Source organism: Ambystoma mexicanum, chromosome 2q (assembly GCF_040938575.1).
Source record: "Ambystoma mexicanum isolate Mex_15411 chromosome 2q, UKY_AmexF1_1, whole genome shotgun sequence".
Classification (NCBI taxonomy): Eukaryota; Metazoa; Chordata; class Amphibia; order Caudata; family Ambystomatidae; genus Ambystoma; species Ambystoma mexicanum.
This window is the reverse complement of record NC_090924.1, coordinates 1,303,273,100-1,303,297,797: the sequence shown is the minus strand read 5'-3', so window position 1 is coordinate 1,303,297,797 and position 24,698 is coordinate 1,303,273,100. Positions and strand designations below refer to the sequence as shown.

Sequence of the window (24,698 nt, the reverse complement as noted above, 5' to 3'; positions counted from 1 at the left end):
TTTTGCATAATGCACAGGGCTTTTAGTTTAATTGTTTGCAGCCAATGTGAGGTATTGCGGACATTTTAGTCCAACACAGATACGATCCCTGCCATTCATGGCCACGGACAAGTTGGTCAGTCCTATTACAGATAATGTGCTGAGGGCGCAGAGTGGAAGGTGGGAGATTTAAAAAGAGCCTGTGGCAACAGTGCAGCGTACAAACCACCACAGCCGTGCAGACACTGACCTTTTGGAAAGTGACTGTAGGTTGTTAAGATACATTTGGTGGTGGCTTTAGTGCCTTCTTTTAATGAGTTATGTAGTTAGTGGGGAACAATTTTTGTAGCACTGGTGGAAGGAGTGCCTGTTTTGCTAATATAGTGTATGATATGGGTAAATGAAAACATTGCAAGGACATACAAACAAATTGTCACTTTATGGAAGGAGATGGGAGGAACATCAGGATGCTTTTTAAACACGTAGTGGATGCTTAGAGGCAGATATCGTGCACAGAGGCACTTATAACACAGTTGTGACCATACTGCAAAACAACTGTTGATACCTTTCTTTTGTTGTGATGGGTGCCTATGTGGCTTAATGTGCATGTATAACTCATGCAATGTTTCACTGACCTTTCCACTGGACGTGCTTTACAATAACAGCACACGTGTAGGCTGATTTTGTAACGGTACCTATGAAGTCTTGTGGAGAACTGACATTGTAAGATGCTGAAGTCTTGGAGGGCATTGGTGGATGCGTGTGTGAGTACTTAGCAATATCTAATAAGGGCGTGGTGGGAAGAGGATAGTGGAAAGGGAAGAGTGACTAGTCATGATTTACTGGGGCGCAGCCATTACAATATTTTGCACGGCACACATGCTACTTTCTGCGCTTTTGAACATGCTGGCCAATGGAAATGCAATTGTTGGAATTGTCCAATCAGGTAGTTATAGTGTGCGTCACAGGAAAGGGCGGCCATATTTTGTTTCATTACGGTGTGTACTGAGGCTGGCAGAGATGGCCAGACGTACACTTTTCATAGTGGGTGATCGCTTTGTGCTAGATCTGCTCCAGTATGCCGTGGAAAGTGGCCTTAATGGCAATTTGAATTTGGACAAAGTGAAGACTTTGTGGTGCAGTGTCGCTGTCCGTGATTTCGACATTTTGCTTGCAGAATGTCGAGGAGTGGCCAGTTTAGGTACTGTACACGTTGTGGTAGTGTACTTTGGAGCATTGCTTTTGGGTTCCATAGCTTGTGCAAGTATGTCCCGTCAACTCAAAAAGAGGATGAAAAAAGTGCAGCATATTTTTGCCACTGCGAAAGTGCTTTTCTCATGTATACCACCAGGTCCTCTATATAACTATCCCAATGAATGCTGTCGCCAGCCAGATGTGGGAAGGCGTCTTATCAACAGAAGCATGTGCAACTTTTTGCATACTGCTGGGATGTACTCCTGTGAGAATGACAATATTGGTGATCGATATGTGCACCTTCTCAATGGAAATGGCATTTCATTGTCGTCCAGTGGCAATGACATTTGGTTTTCCAATCTACAGGCTGCACTGAAGACGGTATTGTAAGAATGTGAGGAGCAGTGCAAATAAAAACAATTATAAAAGTCTGAAAAAAAGAGTTGTTACTGTGGAAGTTGTTTTAAAAAATAGAAAAAATGGTTTTAAGAGCCACCACTACAAAGGACATCCCCTACCCTGGTTGACATTTATTCCTTTATTCCCGCGTGCACACACCTGGAAAAGTCAGCGCAAATCGCGACAGCTGCAGGGTTGTATGTGTAACATACGCCCCTTTTCGCACATGGCCACCTTACATTTGGGACTGTGGAGGACACAAGATTGCGCAATAAGCTTTCTGGGTGTGGAGTGCACGCACAGACTAGTATACAGTATATTTGTCGACCTAAATGCAGAGGGTGAGCTTATGCCTGTGTGTTGTCGGAGCCACAACGTATGCTTTGTCGTTAATTGCACATACATTACTTGACAGTGAATGGAAAATAGAGTCCGGTGGGAGTTACGTGTGGAGTGTATCATGTGGGTTTGTACGCGTAGGAAGCAGCTACACTGAAGTGATTGCTTTTGGTTTGTCTGTCAGACTTTGGTGACGCTCACTCACAATGATATTATTGTTGACTGTGGAGGGACAACTGAACACCATGTAACACAATTTTCTGTGCCGTTTGTGCTGAGGGAGGCAGTAGGCCAGGTAATGCTTCTGTTTCCGATCTCCTCCATACTTGTGTATCCTATTATGCAGACACCCATCTAGGCGCGTTATTTTTTATTTGGTCCAGAAATGGAGAAAGATTGGTACATTGTGAAGAGATGTGTGTGTCTTTTTACAACTTGTGCCACTGTGGTACTGCACAAATGGGAATCTATCGTTTCACGGCAATAACAGTTTCCCCCACAAATAGCGTTCCTGTTGATATTACTGCATTTCCGAATTCTACACGCTCTACACACATTGCCTTGCTTTCCTTTTTTTGGAAGTATAGAATTAATGTTTGTGCTTCCTGTTGCACACTTGCACTCTTTAAAACGCACTGCAACACGCACAACCATCTGTTTCAACAGCCACCCATTTCTACCGGTTTCCACTGCAGTGTTTTCCACCGTACCACGGTTCCTTCTATTTAGCACACAATGGTGTGGAGGGTATACGATGTGCGTGGCTTTGCCTCCCTTCATTGCCACTTACATTTTGACACTCTACAAGGAGCTTGATTTAATAATAAACCAGAAAAAATATTGCTAAAAAGGGACGTTATGGTGCAGCTGCGGTACTACAAACATAACATCATTTCTAAATACACTATGCTAAAGCAATGTTCTGCTTACATTGCCCTACTAAAAACCTATGAAATTCACTAACAAAAACGTTGTTAAAGGGATGTTATGGTTAAGTTGCACTAGCAAAAAACCTATGAAATTCAATGGAAAAACGTTACAGGGACATTATGGTATATGCTGACAAAGCCGCCAGGTGGACCTTTAAGGAGTTGAATAATAACCCTGCATCTAGCAAGTGGAGCATGTAGGTTAGAATGTGTGAAGGAGTACCTTCAATGGGGTTAATTTGTTTGGACTGGCACCAAATCACACCATGTCAAAATAACAGTGCCTAGTGTTAGGCTTTCTTGATTCCTTCAAGATATCCATACATCTCTGTGGCAGATTAAGATGTCCAAACTCTATGACTTCAGGAGCCAGGCTGCCAAGTTCATTGAGTGAGGTTCAGGGTGCACTGTTAGGCCCCCGTGCTGAGTGAGCAGATTGTAAGGGCACAGGAGTTTGATGGGATCGCACATCGCCAGATTGCGCAGATGTGGATACCATGGTTGTCTTGCCCACATAGGAGCAACTAGGATGAGCGTCACCTGTTCCTTGTGGATCTTGTTCACCACCTTCCTCATTAGAGGTTTTGGGGGAAAAGCGTAACCAAATTTCCCTGACCAGTTCATCCATAGGGCGATACCCTTGGAGCCTGGCTGGGGGAACCTGGACGCAAAGTCTGAGCATTGCTTGTTTTCGTTTGTAGCGAACAAGTCTATTGTGGGGAAACCCCATTGAGAGAAGAGGTGTTCTACGACATCTGCGTGAAGTTGCCACTCGTGTTCTTCTGGTAGGGGATCTTTGCTCAACGAGTCTGCGAGAGAATTGAGTTCCCCTGGAACGTGCTGTGATGATAGGAATATTTTCTGTTTGAGTGCCCATTTCCAAATTAATTGTGCAAGCCTGGACAGATTTGGAGAACGTGTGCCCCCCCCTGTTTGTTGATGTAAAACATCACTGTAGTGATGTCTGTCAGGATCTGCACAGATTGGTTTGTTAGGTGAGACTCGAATGCCTGAAGGGCTTTGAATACTGCCAGAAGTTCTAGTAGATTGATGGGGTTTTGTGTTGCTGCATGAGATCACAGACCCTGAACTGTGTGGTGAAGGTAGTGAGCCCCCCACCACACAGCGAGTGAGGCGTCCGTCGTGACAATCGCTTGTACTTCTGGATCGTAGAAGGGTTTGCCCTTCAACAGGTTTTCTTTTGACAACCTGCAAATATTGTTTACTAGTGTTGGTGAAACGACCACTAGATCATCCCACTGACCACTTGCCTGAGACCACTGTTTCGCCAACCACTCCTGCATGGCTCGCATGCGCAGGTGCGCGTGAGGTACCAGGTAAATGCAAGATGCCATCATGCCTAGCAAACGTATAGCTTTGCGCACCCTTATCTGGCGGCCGGCCTGATAATGCGGTATTTGCAGTAACATGTTTTGGACTCTTTCCTCTGACGGAAAGACCAACCCCTCTTGAGTGTTTAAGACAGCTCCTAGGAACTGTTTGGTCGTGCTTGGCACTAGGCTTGATTTTTTCTCGTTGATGGAGAAGCCCAATTGAAAGAGAAGGTTGATAGTTCTTTGAATGTTTTTTCGGCAAATTAGCGGATATTCCCCTGTAATCAGCTAGTCGTCCAAGTAAGGGTACACTGGGATTGACTCCCTGCGCAGGTGTGCTGCCACCACCGCCAGTACCTTCGTGAATACCCTTGGAGCAGATGCTATTGCGAAGGGCAGCACTTTGAATTGGTTGTGCTGGTTCGCTATCTTGAAATGCAAGAATCTTCTGTGTGCTGGGAACATTGAAATATGAAAATAGGCATCTTTCATATCCAGTGTTGCCGTTTTGTCCCCCTTTTTTAGAAGGGGGATTAACTCTTGTAGGGTAGTCATGCAGACCTTTGTGGCCCGACATGCAGGGTGCAAATCTAATACTGGGCAGTTAGATCTTTCTTTGGCACAAGGAGTAGGTTGAATAAATACCCTTGTTTATCTGGTTGGCTGGGACAACCTCAATGGCGTCCTTTAGAAGAAGCATGGCGATCTCCTCGAGGAGGATGTGCTTGTACTCCTTGGAATGGGTCTTTTGTCGTGGTGTGTGGTTCTGGGGTTGCTCGGGGAGTTCTATGCAGTATCCGCCTGTTACAGTGGACAGTACCCATCTGTCTGTGGTGATTCCCTCCCACGCATGGGTGAAGCTGGATATGCGCCCTCCGACTGAAGAGGCATGGGAGGGCACCTGAAGCGGATAGTCACTGCTTTTAAGGTGGAGTGCCACCTCAGGAGGAGTTGCCTCTACCGCGTCCGTGGGCTCTGCGCACTCCTCTTGGGTAATACTGGAAGGACTGACCCTGATTGTTTCCCCAGGTAGTACCTTGGCTTTGGCTAGAAGTGGAATCCCTTTGAGAATTTTGTCCGCGAATGTGAGTCTCGTACTCTTCTTGGACTGTTTTTAAGGCATCTTCAACAGCCTTGCCAAAGAGCACATTGGCCTATACGGGCATGCTGATAAGGGTAGCTTGCGTCTCTGGTTTAAAACCCGATTGGCGCAACCAAGCATGACGCTTGATAATAGTACGCTGCACTATTATTCTGCCTGCATTGTCCGCGGCGTCAAGATTGGTCTTTAATAAGCAGCTTGACACTGCTCTGCCCTCAGCGGTTACCTGGGAAAGTTGAGATTTAAGTGGTTCTGGGGCTGATGATGGTAAGGCCGATATTTCATCCCATTTGTGGCAGTTGTAACTGGCCAACAGGGTAGAATTGTTAGCAATTCTACTCTGGAATGCTGCAGAGGCGGCAAACTTTCTGCCCATGGTGTAAATTCTCATGGTGTAAATTGCTTTCCTTGTTAGGAGGGGCCTCAGAGGAAGCTAAGGGAGTACCATCCCTTTTCCTTGTTGTAGTTACAACTAATGAATCAGGCTTCAGTTGCCGTCTGATATATAGCAAGTCAGAAGAGGCAGGTCTAAACAGTTTCTCAATGCGGGGTTCACTGCCCGCGTAAGATTAGGGATCTCCACTGATGGCTGTATTTTCTGCTGAATGGATTTGAGGAGTGGGATAAACTGCGTAACCGCCTTCTTATCGCCAAGGATTTCTTATACAAAATCCTTATCTTGTTGTACCTCTTGAGTCTATCTGAAAATGCTCTGCCGCTTTGACTAGCACCTCATTTAGAAGGGGTTGGTCTTCAATTGGTGAGTCCATGACCGGGGGATCCTGATCAATGGGTGAGTCTATGGGATACATATTAGCCTCGGGGTCAACCTCAGGGTCTTCATCATTCCCGTAATAAGGGTCTGCTGCTTTATCCCCGTAATAAGGATCTGCTGCCTTTTGAATAGAGAGGTCCTCATGGTCGGAGTCCGGGTCATACAGATCAAGGACTGTGCTTTGCACTGGAATCTCAGGGCGAGACCTCTTACCAGGGGGTTGAGCAGGTAGAACAGGGATCTGCGACCCAGAGGGTGCTGTAGTGGGGGGAGTGGACTCGAAACTTTGAAAATAGGCAGGGTCCTTTTCATAGAAGTTGGCCATGAAGGACATTATGACCAATGGTTGGGAAGGGAGCACTAAATCTTCATTTGTTGGAGGAAGTAATACAGGTTCTTTAGGCATAGCCTCTTGAGATGTTTCTTTGTGAGGGATGGCCCTAGCCTCCTGAGATCTCTTCCTATGAGTTTTTTTTCCCCTATGAGGGGTCTTTGAGGACTTTTTCTTGGGCTCCTTCTCCCTACTTTGGGCCTCTGATGTGTGTTTAACAGACTGCTTGCGGCCTAGCACCTGACTTGACGCAGAATGTCGAATTTTGGGTGCGGTCTGAACCAGAGCTTCGTCTGCGGACGATCGGGCCCCGGTAGGAGTTTTTCAAGCAACGTCTGTACCGGCTTTCGACGGTCAGGACCGGTCGTGCGGCAATCTTGAACGAGAGTGCCAAGAGGACAGAGTTTCCACGGACCTTTCACCGGACGTTGTGCGTTGCCGTCTGCTCGACATATGTGGCGAGACTCGGCCTTTGGATGTGTGCTTAGTTGTGGATGAAGTCACCCCATCGCCTTCGCCGTCATAATCTACGGTGTTGCTGCCAACACTGAAAGCTCCTTCTACTTCAATGGCCTAGAGTTGCCTGGCGTAGTGGGCCCACCATTTGGTAGATGGGTCCTGCAAAGTCTTGGGCTTGAAGAGCCTGCACGTTCGACAAGAACTCTCGACGTGGTCTCTCGGGAGACACAGGTTACAGACTAGGCGTTTATCGACCCAGGGAAATTTCCTATTGCATTTGGGGCAAAATTGAAATGGGGTCTTGTCCATAACGAATTGATGTGGCAGATAGGTGAATGTAGTGCAAGAAAAGGGGCATATACATTCTATAATGAGTCACCCCCCCCTTGCTCCCTCCTGCTTGGGCCAAAGCCCGTAGAGGCCTTCCAAGGTGGAAAGGAATCAGTCGCTGAAGTCTTTTGAATGTCATTCTTCTCGGTCCTTCGCCAGGGTCTGTATGTCGATAGTCGGTGATATAAAGGATAGAAAGAAGGAACTATCGGTAAGTAGGTAAACGTAAATGGCTATCAGCAGAAAGTGGAACTCCGCTATAAGCGTCCGTCTAGCATGGTGGAAAAAAACAAACTGAGGGACCTCAACGCGTGAGGGATCATGGCAGTGGCGTAACACAAGATCTGGAGGGTCCCCCTGCAAGCCATGCTGAGGGCCCCCCTGCCCAAACTCGGCAACAAATCACAGGTCGTGCCACACTCTGGGCCGGCCTAGATTACCACGCTTGGCCAATACACACAAACGTGCTGCTGAAGGGGTATGTCGCACACTGCACTAGGAGAAAGATATAAATATGTGTTTTAATGCAATATACAGCACACTGACAAAAATTTGCTAAAAAGCCAGTGTTTGCTATTGTTTTGTAGGGTAACACCAATCCAATACATGCAACTCACCAACAGGGCACATGAACATGAATGCTTTGCTATTAAAAATGCCATGCCACAAATGAAAACATGTCCAACTGGCTGCACAATGTAGACCAGTGTAGACACGTAATAACATTACAGTAAAGCATGCCAGGCCACATTTAGACATACCTACCTGGACTGGTTGCACCAAAATGCCAGTCGAATCAATTAGACTCCTCAAGAAGAGAGCAGACATTCAATCCTGCATCTCTGCGGCCTCTAACAACACAGCCCAGCTCTTTAAAATCTGCAAGGAACTGGCCAATCCTTTCGCGGTCTCTATCCCTCCTGTTCCATCAACAGGCCCTCGATGCGGCTTTGGCCTCTTCCTTCTCTGCTAAAACTCAGGACATCCTGTCCACTATCTCCTCTTCCTCTCCCTCTCCCTCTCCCTCTCTCGGCCCCCGCTTTGGCCATCTCTCCCTCTCCTCCCTTCTCCTCCATCTCCCTAACTGTTAGACCACTGCTCTAACACCTAACAAGGTTTCTAGACACGTCACATCTATGGAAGTTTCGTCGAAACAGATGCTCGCTGCCAGGAAACCACTAGTGGCAAGTGTGAACAGGGGGACTCTAAGCCAGGATAAGACAATGTGTGACCTGAAAAGGGGGCCTCCATGCCAGAAAAAATATCCGTATTACAAAAGACTCATCTGTGTTATGTGCAGGACCAGGGCTTTGCAGGCTCAGGAAGTGCTTCGTAGCCCAAAAGGGATTCAGAAACTACATTACCCAGAAGGCTCGCGTGACCATGAGCCTCCTGGGTTCCTCAGGACAACGCACTCCGCATGCGCGTGACATGCATGTACAACGCCGCTTGTGCTGATGAACACGAGAGGATCAAGACGTGCGCACAGAGTGCTCCTGCAGGCCACCATCTGCGGGGCCCTCCCCCACCTGTGACAACTGCAGGCCCCGCGCCCTGCTACAGATAAGTGCTATTGCTATTATTGGGATAGTGTTTAACACTCGCGCACGTATCGCTTGGGGGCAGGCCATACCATAAGGGCATTTTGACACCGCAAGCCGCATTAGGCGAACGCAAGGAGCGTTCGAAACAGCTGAGTGTCACAAGACGTGCAAGCGAAGTGCTAAGGTGCTTCCAGCTGACAGGGGCCACCGGACATTGTTGTCAGATCACCGGCACCTAGACTAATCGCTATTGCGATCCTCACTCTGCCAGAGGGTGGACACAGTTATAGCCTTGTAAACCACGTGTGAGTGTATGGATGCATTCACTAAGTAATCATAGTCTCACATGATCCTTTGTTTTCTTCTAGCGGCACACACCGTAGGGACTCTGATACGAACTTGGAACTGCAGCTCCTCAACTGCAAAGCTAAGTGTTCTGTTCTTTTGTTTTCTGTTCATTTCGAACGTGTTGGTTGGAGAAGGAACAACCAGCACATTGTGTCTATTGTGCCCTAATCAGCCTGTTGCATGCAAATAATGCAAAGTTATGAGACACCTTTCTAATGCCTAATAAAACCAGGAGGCATTTCACTAATGTGCATGTGAATGATGCAAATGTTTGTACCAATCTGAAGGTCATAAGATTTTTATGTTAGCACCTGAAGTCTAGATCAGGCAGCGTTTGGGGGCATTATGTATGCAAGTATGTGTGAGTGACTGGATGCAGCACCTACGATCTCAGGAACCCCAGGAAGGGGCAACGGCAGCATCTATCCCTGAAACCCCCCAAACCATCCATTACCTCTACCTCATCCTCAACGCGGTTAGCCTAAATCCCCCTACCTACTCAAACAGCGGACCCCTAACCCTCTTTCCCTGGCGGGTCGCGGAGGCCTGGGTTTGTGTAACTTCCAGGCACCAAGATCCTACGGGGAGGCAGGTGTACGTGGTACCTCCGCGCAAGACTCAAGCAATCCTGACACTCGCCCACTCCTCCAAAACCATCAAGGACCATATTGACACACTTGCTCCAGCCTTGGCCGATTTCTGTAATGATTCTTTTGCCACTGGAACTTTCCCCTCTCCCAAACTCTTGGAAAAGCTGGCCATCTCCCAGCTTACTCTCCACACTAAATCCGATGGTTGTCTCCATGACCATCAATCTGGTTTAAGAGCTGCCAGAGGCATGGAAACTGCTCTCCTGAACACCTGTGAAGATCTGATCTCTAACCTTGATTCCAGCATTCATTTCTGTCCTCATCCTCCTTGAACTTTCCTCTGCTTTCGACACGGTCAACCACTCCATCCTAATCAATCGACTCTGAGAACCTGGGCATGATGGATCAGGCTCTGGAGTGGCAGACCTCCTACCTCTTTGACCGGCCCTCCCAGGTCCAACTTGGTCCCTTTCACTCCGCCACCTCTCTCTACCTGTGGTATTCCCCAGGGCTTTATCCTCTCACCCTGTTTTTTCAACCTCTTCTTGGCCCCTTTGGCCCACCTGATCTCTACCTTCTTCTCTAACTTTCAGTGTTATGCAGATGACACTCAGCTTTCCTTCAGGCTCCCCTCAGCCTACTCTCCTCTCTCGCTCATTCCTGGTGTCATCTTCAACTCCACTCTCTCTATCTCGCCTCACATCTCGGACGTCGCCAAGAAGTGCCACTACCAGCTGCACCTCCTCAAAGGGACTCTTCCCTTTCTCACTTACCCCCAGGAGCTCACCGTCTCCAGAGCCCTGGTTCTCTCTAGGCTGGACTACTGCAACAGCCACTTGTTAATATGCCTTCCTCTACTCTCTGCCCTCTGCAACTAAGCCAGAACAGGACTGCAAGACTTATCCTTGCCCTCAAGCCCAGGGACCGTATCTCTCCAACCATGAAATCTCTCCACTGGCTCCCGGTGGCTGCAAGGATCAAGTTCAACACCCTTTGCATTGTCCACAAAGCTTTCTGGGGCTGGGATCCACACTACATCCAACGCTCTCTTCCAAAATACCTTCCTTCCCGAGCCCTAATGGTTAGATGCTTCTCCAGGCAGAGAGAGGGGGTAGATTCCTCTCCCCTGCAGGTGCCTCCCTCTGGAATGGCCTCCCTGCCCCTCCCAAACTTGAGCCGGACTACCTGAAATTCCGGAAGCAGCTCAAAACGTTCCTCTTCTCCTCTGCTTCTCCCCCTCTGCCTCCCCTGCTGACCTACCTGTCTGCTGTACCAACTGTTGCTTGGATACCCTCAGTCTCACTGAGTCCAGGCTCTTTCTTGATCAGTCACCCTTGCACTGCCTCTGTGCCTACCACAGAGGTAGGGTCTTTAACTGTAACCCTACAGTCCCTTTTTCTCCTTGCACTACCCAGAGCGGCGCTGCACTTACTCAGAGCATTGCTGCCGTTTTCCTCTCCCCTCTCCCTTGCACTTCCCCCATCCTTTTCCCCTTGCACTTCTCGTTCTCGCACTTGCACAATCTGAATGACACAAGCCTTAGTAAGATCATTTGTCTTGTCCTCCCTCTGTTTTCCTTTCCTTGTCGAGCCTAAAAACACTTGTGTGGTGGTGCATTATATATGACTTATCATATAATTTTATCAAAGATGCCCAGAAAAAGATACAGTGCCTCAGTAAGAAACGGCTAGATTGGCAGAACCCAAATGACAGTTTAGCCAGGTAATTACACTTAGCAGGACTGCTTTATCAGACATACCCAGTTAAAGGCTCCTTGCCTCATAGGTAAGTACTGGGATGAGGAAGAGTGGGACTAGGAGTAATGAAGAGTACAGGTAGCTTAGTCAGGCATTACCTTCATGTACCTCTACCTCATCCCAGTACTTGTGTATGAGGCATACCGCCTCATACACAAGTATTGCCTCATACACAAGTACTGGGATGAGGAAGAATAGGGTTCGGACTAATGAGGATTACCAATAAGTAATCAAGACATTAAACACAAGTAGTGGTGTAACTCCCTTTCCCCCCTGAAATTGTGGCCAATGTTGACTTGACCTGGCTGACCTACAGAGTAGTTGCCGGACATACAGGACACAGATGTTAAACAGCAACTGGGTTTCGCTGTTAACAAGGGCACGGGCCAGCAATTACTAATGTACAACATTTCACTGTGAGTACCTGGATTCAAATGCCAAATTATTTAAGCAATTTAAATTGTGATGTGGGTTTAGTACTTGCATGCCAGGGGAATGATTGGAAGGGTAGAGAGGGAACAGGAGAACAGTCATTCTCACAGCAGTCCATAAGTGGGTGCTTTCAGACTTAAAGGAGAGAGTTAACTGCTTGTAACATTGAAGCTGCACTAGAATAGTGTAATTAAAATGCATAAAGAAGTTAGATGCCCCCACACAAAGGAGTTTTTTCCTCCCCACCACACGTGAAGTTAGCGCCTCTCCCAACATTTGAAGGGTTAGCCCCCTTGAAATGTAGGTTTAAGTGTGCACCCTTTTACCATACAGGCACTCCCAGGCAGCCACCCATATATTTAAAGGCATGGTCTAGTAAAATGTTTTATTGTCCCTACGGGTCGGCCATGTTTTTTTAAGCCTAAGTGGTTCGATTTTAGAAAAACTTTCCTATGGACCTTACCCGAGTTTTCGTCCATTAAACGCAGGCGAAAACAAGCATCAGGGAGCCGCCATTTTCTGATAATCCTATCTTTTCCCCGATCGCCCTGGCTGACCTGCTTTTGCGGCACTAAATCAATTCCCCCACCCCTGAGCCTGTCATCAGCAGACTCGTACCACCCATTTCCCAACGCCAAAGCACGTCTCGTGTCAACATTCGCTGCGCTTCAGCTAATGACGTGTCGCCATGGAAATGGCAGGACGCCTCTTTCCTCAATAAGTATAAACAGACCGTTTCACAACACACAGAAGCAGATTTTCGATTCCATTCCTCTCTCTGTGTTACTTTGAGTATTCTGTGACTCGTTTCAGTGCTCTGGTCAGCTACCTTCGCCGCTTGTAGCCCGTGTGAACAGATACCAGTACCACCGCTATAAATTATTTTAGTTTGTTTAACACACAATGGCTACAATAATGCCCTACATGTAAGAGCCCGAGTATACCGAGGAGGAACTACTGGAAAGGGAAGCACGTGAAAACGATGGGGATTCGGACGGCAGTTGGCAGGACGAATCAACAGATGAAGAGCCTGGGCCTAGTCGAATGGACGGCGTCTCCACCTGGTGCACATGCAATCGGTGCGAGCTAATGCCAACTGAGGACGAGAACTGCTACTGCCGAGAAAACTCGGGATGCCTGGCCTACATTTCGGAAGGCGAGCCACGACCGTAATGCATCACCAAGCTGCCAGACTTCAGGGCAGCCTGCCTCACACGGGCCGTGTTGAGAATAATGATGGTGCTTATGCACGAACTTCAAGCAACTGTTCGTCCTCGGAATCCGAGTAACGAGTAAGTATACTCTGCTTGTCATGCCACTCCTATTTCATGTTCTTCTACTATATCCAAAATTACATCTACATATCATTGTAACGCATGTAAGTCGTTCAATAGTGTGCATTGTCTAGATAGCATTTGTCCGTGTAAAATGCCATTAGTTACAAGAATTGTCATTGACAACAAACGTTTATTAAACTTATCTTGGTCATTTAAAAACAGTTTGTTTCATTCCTTTTCACAGGTGGTACAGGCTGGTGGCCTATCGTTCCTTTACATGGTGGCTTCACGGGAGGCTTGGACACCACGTTCGACGAGTGATACCCGCCTGTGCCGTTCGTGCCATTAGAGAAACGTTCCCGAGTGACAGCGGTCAGTACAGGGGATTTTCTCTCGCTGTGCTGCAACCTGACCTGTATAATCTTTAAAGTCTTGTATTTTTGTGTCATGAAAATAAGATACAAAATAAAACACCACATATATTTTAATAACGGTTGTCTCGATTTTTTAAATGAATCAAGTGTGTCTCCATTCAAGGATGGATGTCAGACATCTGTGCTCCGAATGGGTGAAGGTCTGGTCGCTGTGAAGCAGGGTGGTCACTATCTATCTAAGCTAACATAACATATTCTCGATAATGCATGCACTAAATAACACTTGTTCAAAGTCTTTTAGTAGGTTTTGTCTCTATAAAAGTCACACATATATCTATACTAACAATTACCATCGGATTATACAGGCCTTAGGGTCTTGACCACTACAATACACCGGTTGAATTGTGGGTCTGTGCTCACAAGAATCTCCGATATGTGGCATTTGTTTTTGATAAGCAACGATATTCTATCATTGATATAAAGGCGATATACTGTATATTGATATAAAGGCGGTTCAAGCCGGTGGATGCGCGCTGGCATGGGGGGCTGTCATGGGCGCGAAAGGCCAAGGTGCCAAACTACATGTACACTTTAAAAGGTGTCCCACGCCAAGGGGCCATCGGTCACATGGCCTCCTCAGACCCTGTGTCTCCAGCCAGGCCTCCCCTTGAAGCAGGCCGCCCCCCTAAGACCACGACATACATACGTCATTGAGCATTTTTCAAGTATTCTGTCGGCTTACATGGCTATTTTTAATATTGGCATTTCATTATCAATCATTAATTGACCTTTACAACTTCTTGACTATCCCTTCAATCTGAAGCAAGAACATTCTACATCCTTGACGTGGTCGCAGTTATCAACCACTTCTAGCGCGTATCAGGTAATCTTAATAGGCTAATCCGCTACATACTTGTTTTATGCATGTCAAGTAATAGTTTTATTCTATCGTGTAATTACTTTACCGAATGTTTGGTTACTGCTTTCCAATTGATATACACCTTAGTTATCGTCCACTGGTGTTTGTTTTCAGTTCTAATTAGTGTTATCCATACTAATGCAAGTACTGTCTTTCAGGGAGATGCTGAAGCGTCCGCCACATCTACAACATTTCTAGATGTTCTTCAACAGCAGGAGGTTTGGATACTGACAGCTCCATCGAGCATCATCATCAGAGCTGGAATTCTTGTCGTTTGATTGTTCTACACAATGTTTCATTCGTGGTTAGCCGTTGATATGTACCTGTGCTGTCGACCCCAGGTGTGTGTTATGTTTTCACAATTGTAATCCTCACTAATGCAAGTACTATGTTTCAGGCAGTTGATGGAGCGTCAACCCCTGCACTTGATGCAGAGCCTGACATTCAAGTATACAAATCGGCGCAACAGCTTTCGGAAGTGCGCACTACATTTGCAACATCCACAGATATTCTTCAGCAGCACGAGGTATGGATAATGACAGCTCCATCATGCATGATCATATAACATAATTCCATTTGCTATACTTTCTTCCCTATTAACGCAAGTGCTGTGTTTCAGGGAGACGACGAAGCTTCCACCACAATCACAACATCTCATTTAGATGATGCAGATGTAAAGGAATCGTTGAAAAGTCGATGAAATGTGATCATATTTAGATTCCTTGATTCTTTTGGACAATGCATCATTTGCGGTTATCTCTTTATATGTACCTGTGCGTTCGACCCCAAGTGTGTGCTATGTTTCCAATATTGAAAACCATACTAATCCAAGTACTGTGTTTCAGGGAGACGACGGAGCTTCCACCACAATCACAACATCTCATTTAGATGATGCAGATGTAAAGGAATCGTTGAAATAAGTCGATGAAATGTGATCATATTTAGATTTTCCTTGATTCTTTTGGACAATGCATCATTTGTGGTTATCTCTTTATATGTACCTGTGCCGTCGACCCCAAGTGTGTGTTGTGTTTCCAATATTGAAAATCATACTAATGCAGGTACTGTGTTTCAGGGAGATGCGGATGCCTCCTCTCCAATACAACCATTCATGGCAGTCCATGCAGAGCCAGAGGTATCACTGGTCGAATACTTGTCGCACACAATGTTTAAATCGTGTTTGGCTATTGAGATGTACCTGTGTGTTCGTCCTCACGTGTGTTTTATGCTAACAATATTTTGATACATAGTAATGAAACTACCATGTTTCAGGGAGACGATGGAGCCTCATTCCGTGCTGTCTATGCGGATACAGAAAATATAGTTGTTGCAGCGCAAGAGGAAGGAAGGACATGCGGAAACGAATCGGAGCTACAGCGTGCAGATGTTGAAGGTCGAGTCAAAAAAGTTGCAAAGAAAAAAAACAAAAAAAGGTTAGTTACAAACAGTTCATAACTTTAAAAACATTTTTGTGCTGGGGACTATTTTATGTTTTTTTCCAGTCAATTCTACTACACTCCATCTTGTGTTTAAACTGAACATCCCTTTTCCAATCTCTCCTCCAGTTACCCGTGGGTGTCAGAACTATACACACACAGACAGTGAAGCGAATGAGAGATGTGGCTTGCCAGACCGTGTACACTATGGAGGAACTATTAATTGAGGCGAGGCGTGTTCAGGCTCGAGATGCTCATGTCCAATGGCCAGAACATGAATTAACTGTGTTTGGAGACTACAGCAAAGTTGCATTGGACCATAGCTACAGTGCGACCGCACCACCACAAGAAGATGTTATTGAATGTATTGAAGATAGCTCTGAAGTAGTTGCAGATCAATTCACACAATCTACACCCGCCAAAAATTTGCCACCCGAAAACCAGTCGACATTGTTGTGTTCTCCCATCAATGTTGAAGTAATAGATGTCGAAATGACAGAGAATGAACCAGCCGCAGCATCCATAGACGCATCAGAACTTGATATCAGCTATATTACTTTCCAATGTGTTGAAATCTCCACAACGTCACAGGCCGAAACAACGTTGACGCAGGATGACAGCCTAATGAAAGAGAGCAAATACATTGTATTCGACAGTTGTTTGATGGAAATTATAAGTATGCTGAAATGTGTGCATTCCATTAGAGGGAAAGTATGTGGGAAGCCATTGATTAATGTGACTCGTCAAATAAAAGGCAGTAACGTCAAAATAAATGCCGCCTGTAGATTAAATCATAGGTTCTCATGGTCTGCACAACCGATGCTGGGGAAACTGCCAGCAGGCAATCTACTGTGTGCAGGTGCATCACTTTTTAGTGGCTCCAGTTTTAGAAAGTTAGAGGCTTTCTTTCAGTTTGTGGGACTCCATTTCATTTCTAAAGCGCTGTACTACATATACCAACGTGATTATCTGTTTCCGGCCATTAGTGATGCTTGGAAAATTGAACAATTGTCTCCAGCAAGTACATTCGAAGGCAAACGATTCAGGCTAGCCGGCGATGGACAGTGCGACAGCCCTGGATTTTCTGCCAAGTACTGCACCTACAACTTTCAGGACATGGATAGTAAGAAAATTGTGAGTTCGGTGGTCGTGCAGGTAACACAATGTACATCCTCAGTGGCAATGGAGAAACGAGGTTTTATAAAATCAGTGGAATATCTACAATCGAGGGGAATGCACATCGACCTCATAGCCACGGATAGACACGTTTCAATTGCCAAGACAATGAGAGAGCAGTTCCCACATATTAAACATCAATTTGACGTATGGCATCTTGCTAAATCAATCAATAAGAAAATCTCGGCTGCAGGGAAAAAAAAAAGGTTTTGAAAGTATTTTGCAGTGGTCACATTCTATCACCAACCATCTTTGGTGGAGCTCAAAAACTTGTGAGGGGTCAGTGGAAATACTACTTGAAAAATGGCGGTCACTGATGCACCACTGTACCAACCTTCACCGCTGGACAGCAAATGAACATTTCCACCAATGTGAACATGGCCCTTTGTCCCCAGAGGAGGCACGGAAGAAGAAGTGGTTGATTCCATCTTCACCGACACACAAAGCCATTGAGAAGATTGTTTTCGACAAAACTCTATCAAGAGATTTGAAAGGACTGACAGAATTCTGTCACACAGGAGATTTGGAGGTGTTCCACAATATGTGCCTAAAGTACAGGCCAAAGCGCTTGCATTTTAGCTTTCGGGGCATGAAACATCGCACTCTACTAGCGGTCTTGGCCCATAACAGCAATGTCGGACGTGAACAATCTAGGACTAGGGGTAAAGTAAGGATGCCTCGCTACACTAAGGTGTTTTCAAAACGAAGTAAGCAATGGGTGATCAAACCAGTCTATGATGAAATGCAGTTCGACTTTGTGAAAGGCCTTATTGTTGCTGTGTTAGAGAAGCACAGATATGGAATTTTGGACGTTTCTGTGCAGAGCAGTGATCCATTGCGACTGTGCCATGCCCACCCGAAGCACAGCTGATTGTGAAGTACAAATCCCGGTTTAAATAATTGCAATACGATTGTCTTTTTGTAAATAAATGTTATTGTACAGTGTACCTGTAAACCTAACCCCTACCTTCACCATCATGGGTTGGCGAACAAGCTGGGTGTCATCTTTGAATTCTCTCTATTCACCTCACATATGTGTATGTATATATTTTTCTCATGTCTCATCTCAAGTAAATGTAAATGCTGCGCACTGTTAACGGAGGGGAGGCTTGCGTATTGCAAATAATAAAACAAACAAACAATAAATCTCACTTTTAACTCAACTCCTGTGGTACTTTATACTTTCCCTGACCTTCCGCCAAAAATTAAATGTCTCAATTTGGGCTGCAAAGCTCGCAGACAACGGGGACAAAATTGGGGCACTTAGAACGCACCAAGCGGGCCGTGGCATTTGGGAGAGAAGCCAGTTTGCATTTGCACATTGAGGCGCACTGCATAGACGGATTCTAAACTTCAAGTTCTCACAGATGCCTATACTACGTGATGTTGCAAATAAAGAATGCGAAGGACAGCGCCCAGATGAGGCCCACAAGTCGCACTGGAAGTATAAGGGTCTATTGTTTTTTGACCTTGAGACAGGGACCATGCCGAAAGAACTACATTTGAAGGGAGTGCGCAATAACGTAAGAGACGATAAGGCAGAAAATTCAGAAACTAGACCGAGTTTCATTTTAGGTCAGTATACGAAAAATCGTTGTCAAGAGCACGGTCCGTTTTACAGACTGCATTACGAAGAGACACAATGGAAATTTCAAATATAATGTAAGTAAATCTTTACACGCTTTTATACCGGAATGAAGATTTAATGAATGGATGCATGAATAAATGAATGAAGCGCTAGGAAAAGCAAGTAAAACTGTTCGTAGTGGGCACATGGCATGCAGGTCCACTGGTCTCACCGATCTCGGTCCTTGGCCCAGCCACTTTAACCTGCACTGCCTACCTGCACTACGGGACTGTCTCTGTATCCTTCAGCCCCTTCTCCCGGCATTTACCTTGCACTTGCCACCAGCTGGCCCTATTATTTAATTTGTATTCAACTAACCATGTACAGCCCTTCCCCATGCGCGATCAGAAAGACACCTGGCCTAGTAGGATTGTTGTCTGTCTGCCCTTGTTCCCCACCTGCCTCGTCACGCCTAGAAACACTTGAGTATAGGCGCGTTACAAATGCCATATCATATATCTTATCATTCCTCACGCATGTAGACTAACTGTCGTTTATCATTGTGTGTTGGACTCGATTTATCTCGTTACTTTTCGCATTGATTTTAGAGACGAACATACTCCATTGAACTATCCTTGCAAGCAAATAGTTTCTGATCGGCCGTAATAAATAAAATGAGTAATATTAATGAAGTTCGGCTAGCGAGACTAATTATAATTTTTTTGTTTTCATAACAGGTATTTGATCCCATTCTGCCACTGCCATCTGTTTGAGACACCGGTGGATGGATTCTTCAGCAGACACCTGCAGCTTCGTGTCAACAACTGGAGCACGATCACCATATTATGGGACGATCGCCAAGAGCCCACATGCCCTTACGCTGTACTAGTGGCTAGAAGCAACATAACCTTTAGGCTGGACTAGTGCCTAGTTGATGGAACAGCCTTGCGGTTCACCGTGCTTCCAAAGTGATTCTTTTTACGAAAATGAACACCCTGTGTACCATAAAGGAACAGCGCGTGACTCAAGATGAAACGGAACAGTTATTGCAGATACAGATAAAAGAAAATAAATGGCTTCCGGAGTTTATATGGCAATTGCTGAATATTCTCTAAACATTTAATGTCAAATAAATGTACTTTACCAAATGTACCGTGTTGCTGTTTCATTTTAAAGTACAGTTTCATATTCCGAATTGTGGCGCGCTGTGTTGTGAGTTGATCTGTGTTGGTTTCCGGGTTCTGTGTGGAGTCGCGCAGAAGACAAATGGGCGCGTTTGCCTACGCAGCACAGTAACGTCACGGGGAGAGGCGGGGAATATGAATGTTTTGATAATGTCAGGCTCAGGGGCGGGGGAATTGATTTAGTGCCGCAAAAGCAGGTCAGCCAGGGCGATCGGGGAAAAGATAGGATTATCAGAAAATGGCAGCTCCCTGGTGTTTGTTTTCGCGTGCGTTTAATGGACGAAAACTCGGGTAAGGTCCATAGGAAAGTTTTCTAAAATCGAGCCACTTAGGCTTAAAAAAACATGGCCGACCCGTAGGGACAATAAAAAATGTTACTAGACCATGCCTTTAAGTGTGCATCCTTTCACTGTACACGCACACCCAGCCACCCACACATTTGTGAGCACCCTTTCACCACACAGGCACCCACCTATACATTTAAGTGTGCACCCTTTCATCATGTACTCACAGAGACAGTTAGCTATACATTTAAATGTGCATCCTTTCACCGTACACGCACACACGCATGCCCAGCCACCCATACGTTTGTGTGCACTCTTTCACCATACACTTGCGCATGCAAACGTCATGGGGTTGAGAGGAGCCATAATACTTCAAAAAAATGGTTTCTTTTTGAAATCACTGACTTCATAACGAAATTGTTTTCGTTAATAAATAATTTCTTTATGAAGGCAGAGTGACTTCAAAAATAAACTATTTATTTTTGAAGTCATGGGGCTTCCGCCACCTCATGACATGGAGGCCTCCAGCCTAGGGTCTTCATTTCATGGGGTGGGGAGAGCCCTGGGACTTCAAAAAGAAAGGTTTGTTTGCATTCACTCTGCCTTCATAAAGAAATAATTTCTGTTAGAGAAATTATTTCTTTATAAATGGAGAGTGAATTAAAAAAGAAACATTAAGAATATGTGAAAACAAATTATTTTTCTTTTACTCCAAGTGGGCCCCCGCCTAGGACATGTGGTCCTGGGGCCCCCCCGTAATGCAGGGGCTTTCTGGGGCCCCTGTTACGCCAGTGGATCATGGGTACATTGGACGTCACACTAGCGATAGTACTACTGGCATTCCCTGTCGGCGTCCCTTTAAAAACAACAACTAGATGTCGGCCTATGCACAGGATGTGATCTAAGCAGATTCCACAAGCCTCAGAAATATATATTTATATAATTGTCCTGACAACCTTGCAAAATGTCTATCTTGGGTTGATTCATTTCCTGGAGAAAAGGTTTGCATTTGGGCTCATTTTCATACCCACAATGCCTTGCTGTTGTGGCTCAGAACTGGAGGTGAACTTCCAGCAATGGCTACTAGGGGCGCTGTGGTGTGTGTGACTTTGCTCAAATGGATTTTTCTATATATGTACCAACTGCTTGTACCCATTTAGTGGTGCGCAATGCTTGCTGTCAGCAGGTGCTCAATTCATCGGTCATGGGCAAACCGTACAATGCAACAATAATTCAGCCTGTCGATGTTGTCCATACATAGAATAGCAACATTCCCGGCCAAACCGAATTAAGAAGAGCACTCGGTCCGAAATGTTGGTACAAACAAAATTATTTTATTTAGATTAAAAATCTATCAACATAATGAAGATATCAATTAGCATGGATTTACGAACTGCATAGGAGGTGCTCAAGACGCTCCTCAGTGCGCCACACGTTCCACCCCTATCCAGGGACTTCCTCAGGCAAAATTTTACAATCAAACAAATGCAGACTGGTTACATTTTCAGGGAGTGAAATAATGGTTTTGAAAAGTGCAATAATTGCAAAATGTGTACATATGCAATCAAAAAAAGAAAAAGTACACTATGGCACTAACCAGAACAAACTCTGAAAATCGAACAAAATATTAATTGTATGACAAGCATTTTTATATATGCAATAATGTGCCCATGTGCATTAATGTACATTGGACCGACTATTTGCCAGTAAAAAATAAGCATCTTACAACATAATAGGGCGATCCTGAATGGATATGCTAACTATCCCCTGGCTGTTCATGTTGCAGAGAAACACAACAGTGATGCCTCACTGATGACATTTTTTGCATTGGCACATATACCGATACATAACAGAAGAGGCAATAGAGAATGCAAATTGCGGAAATTAGAATCAAGGCTCATAGTGACTTTTAATACAAAAAAGCCATGAGGTCACAATACTGGAGAAGAGCTCGCAATACACCTTATGATACATTCCATGTTTAATCATCCATATTAAGTGAACACATATGCAAATCTGTGAGGATTGTAAAGCACTATATATTAATGAAATGTATGGTTTTATATTGTTGTCACATGAAATTGCACACTTAGATAGTACTGAACATTTAATATTAGAAAATGGAATTTAGGATTGTAAGTGATGGTTTATATTTATATTGTTGTTCTATAAATTTGCACATGGAAAAAGGATTTGACATCTGTATCTAGTGAAACAGGATGTAGAGAATGCTGTTTTGTACATGGTTTATTGCACTTTATTAGAGTAGATAACAAGCACTTTCTTGCACAGATGCACTTTTGTGGGTCTGAAATGTGACTAATAGCGAATCTGTATTGACCTTGATCATCTTTTAAAACAGTGCTGCTGCACTAATTTGGCGTTCTATGCATATGGTTGGCCTGAGACGCAGCCAAGCAGGATTACACTGCTGTGGTAGTGATGTATTTATTTATATTAGGCCACTTGGCTCAGCGGGCTAAGTCTATATTACGACAAGTCAAAATTATGAGTAGGAGAACATAATTGTCAACATATTTACAGTTCAAAGGGATTTATAGATGATATGATATTGGTAATATATTGATTCCGACTAACCAAGAACAAGTCCAATATGACCACCGGTATTTCAACAGGCAAGGTACTTCAGAATATTTGGTCACATGATCTAGAACCATGATCTAGAACCAGGTCACTCCTTGAAAATGTCGAAATAAAGGCAGTCCGCATTTGTTTGATTGTAAAATTTTCCAGGAGGAAGTCCCTGTATAGGGGTGGAACGCGAGGCGCACTGAAGCATCTTGAGGATCTCATATGCAGTTCGTAAGTCCATGCTGATCGATATCTTCATTATGTTGATAGATATTGAAGCTAAATAAAATCATCTTGTGTGCACCTATATATTTATATTTAAAGCAATTAAATGGCTACGACCAAATAGTTGTGGTGCTGAAACCACTCCATTCTATTGAAAAACGTCAAAAATAGGGTTTATTAATGGGTAGTGGGCCCTAAAAAATCCTAATGGTGCAGCACGTACAGTGTACATTTTCCACCTAAAGGTTTCCTATGGGCCCACTAAACATGGCCTTTGGCCCTGGCCTGGCCAATTTTAATACACTAGGTTTCTTGAAAGCCCACTAGTCATGGCTTTCAGCCATGGCCATAGCCGCAGCACATGTTGTCCATGTTGTAACACAAGACCCATTTCCTCTCGATTAGTAGATGTCCCTCCCATTTTTTTCCTCAGTGTCTATTCCCTAGATAATTCCCTGATAATTACTGTGAAAATCTTGTGCCAATTACCGTGATACTGATCGAAAATAAAATAAAAATCCTCACAAGCCGCATTGCTTTTATCTAGGTCCCCCCACCCACCTACCTACCTCAGTTGATTTTTACCTCCATGGCCCCCTCTCATTACTCCTTTTCCCTTTGCGTCGTGTGACACATTTTAGTTTATGAGCTCGTATTGCGTTATTACCGCGGTAATCTCATGAGATTCCCCGGATTATACAAAACCGTCCAAACTTTAACTGGTTCCTCAGACCGAGTCCCCAACTTCACATAATGTCCTCTATGCGAGTCCCCGCCCATAGCCTGATGTGATTTCAACATTTTCCCTCCACATATAGCTTTTTTTGCATTTTTGTTTTCGCATTCCCCGATATTAACGCGGTAATCGCTTGCATCGAGCAAAATAAAATGGTGGCTTTTCATTTCTGAAAAGTCTCTGCTGCAGAGCACCATGGGTGACATTGGGAGAAGGGGTCACCCCCTTCTACATAAAAAATTGAAAAAACGACTTATTGGAATAAGCCCAAACCTGTCCCGGAAATTAAGTCAATGCTTCATGCCCAAATTGTTTCTTATATGGTTCAATTCCCTTCAGTGGTTTTTGCGCTTTGGCGTGATCAAATTTATAAGTTTTCTCTATGGTAAAATTAATGGGAGTAGGCCGAAAACAAATCTTTCCCATAATTTACAGTCATTTTGCAAACTTTTTGTTTGGAAAATATCAGCCAAATCTGCATGCAAGTCAAAAATGATTAGCGATAGAATCTGTGGATTTGCTATGGCTCATGTCACTCACCCATTGCAGCACTATAATATGTAAATATCACCCCATTACAAGAAGGAAGAAAACTATCATATAGATATGGTGAAATTGCCACAACCTTACAGTCTACTATAAAAATTGTGGCGATGAAACAACATTAAACCATTTTCAACCAGAAGTATACTTCAATCTGGAACAAAGCCTGAAGTCTGCCACAGTCAACACCCAGTCTCCACCATTTCCATGCCACCAGTAATGAAACAGGCACCATCCAGCACTTTCAATGCAGGCACCTTTAACAGTCTTGCTTGTTGCTGGGACACCCATATGCATAAAAAAAGCATGCATGGCTGGAAACTGTAATACGAGATTTTATCCAACATGAATTTAAAAATGCATAGGAATGTCAATCCCAGCCCTTTAAACCATTTAAGGATAACCTTCCAATCCATAGGACCAGACACCTCCAGCATCTAAGACATTTTAATTATTAATAAATCAACAAGCCACTTCTGCTAAGGTGCAGATTCCAATTGAGTGAAGGCAACCTCAGAGCTTAGAACCTGAACGCAGGAACTT

At 44.8% G+C, this 24,698-nt stretch overlaps 1 protein-coding gene across 2 annotated transcripts in view; it reads right to left on the bottom strand.

The window, feature by feature from the left end:
* Positions 1–24,698, bottom strand: part of CAPN7 (calpain 7) — a 578,129-nt gene that overhangs the window by 269,625 nt on the left and 283,806 nt on the right. The gene's annotated exons all lie outside the window — the stretch shown is intronic.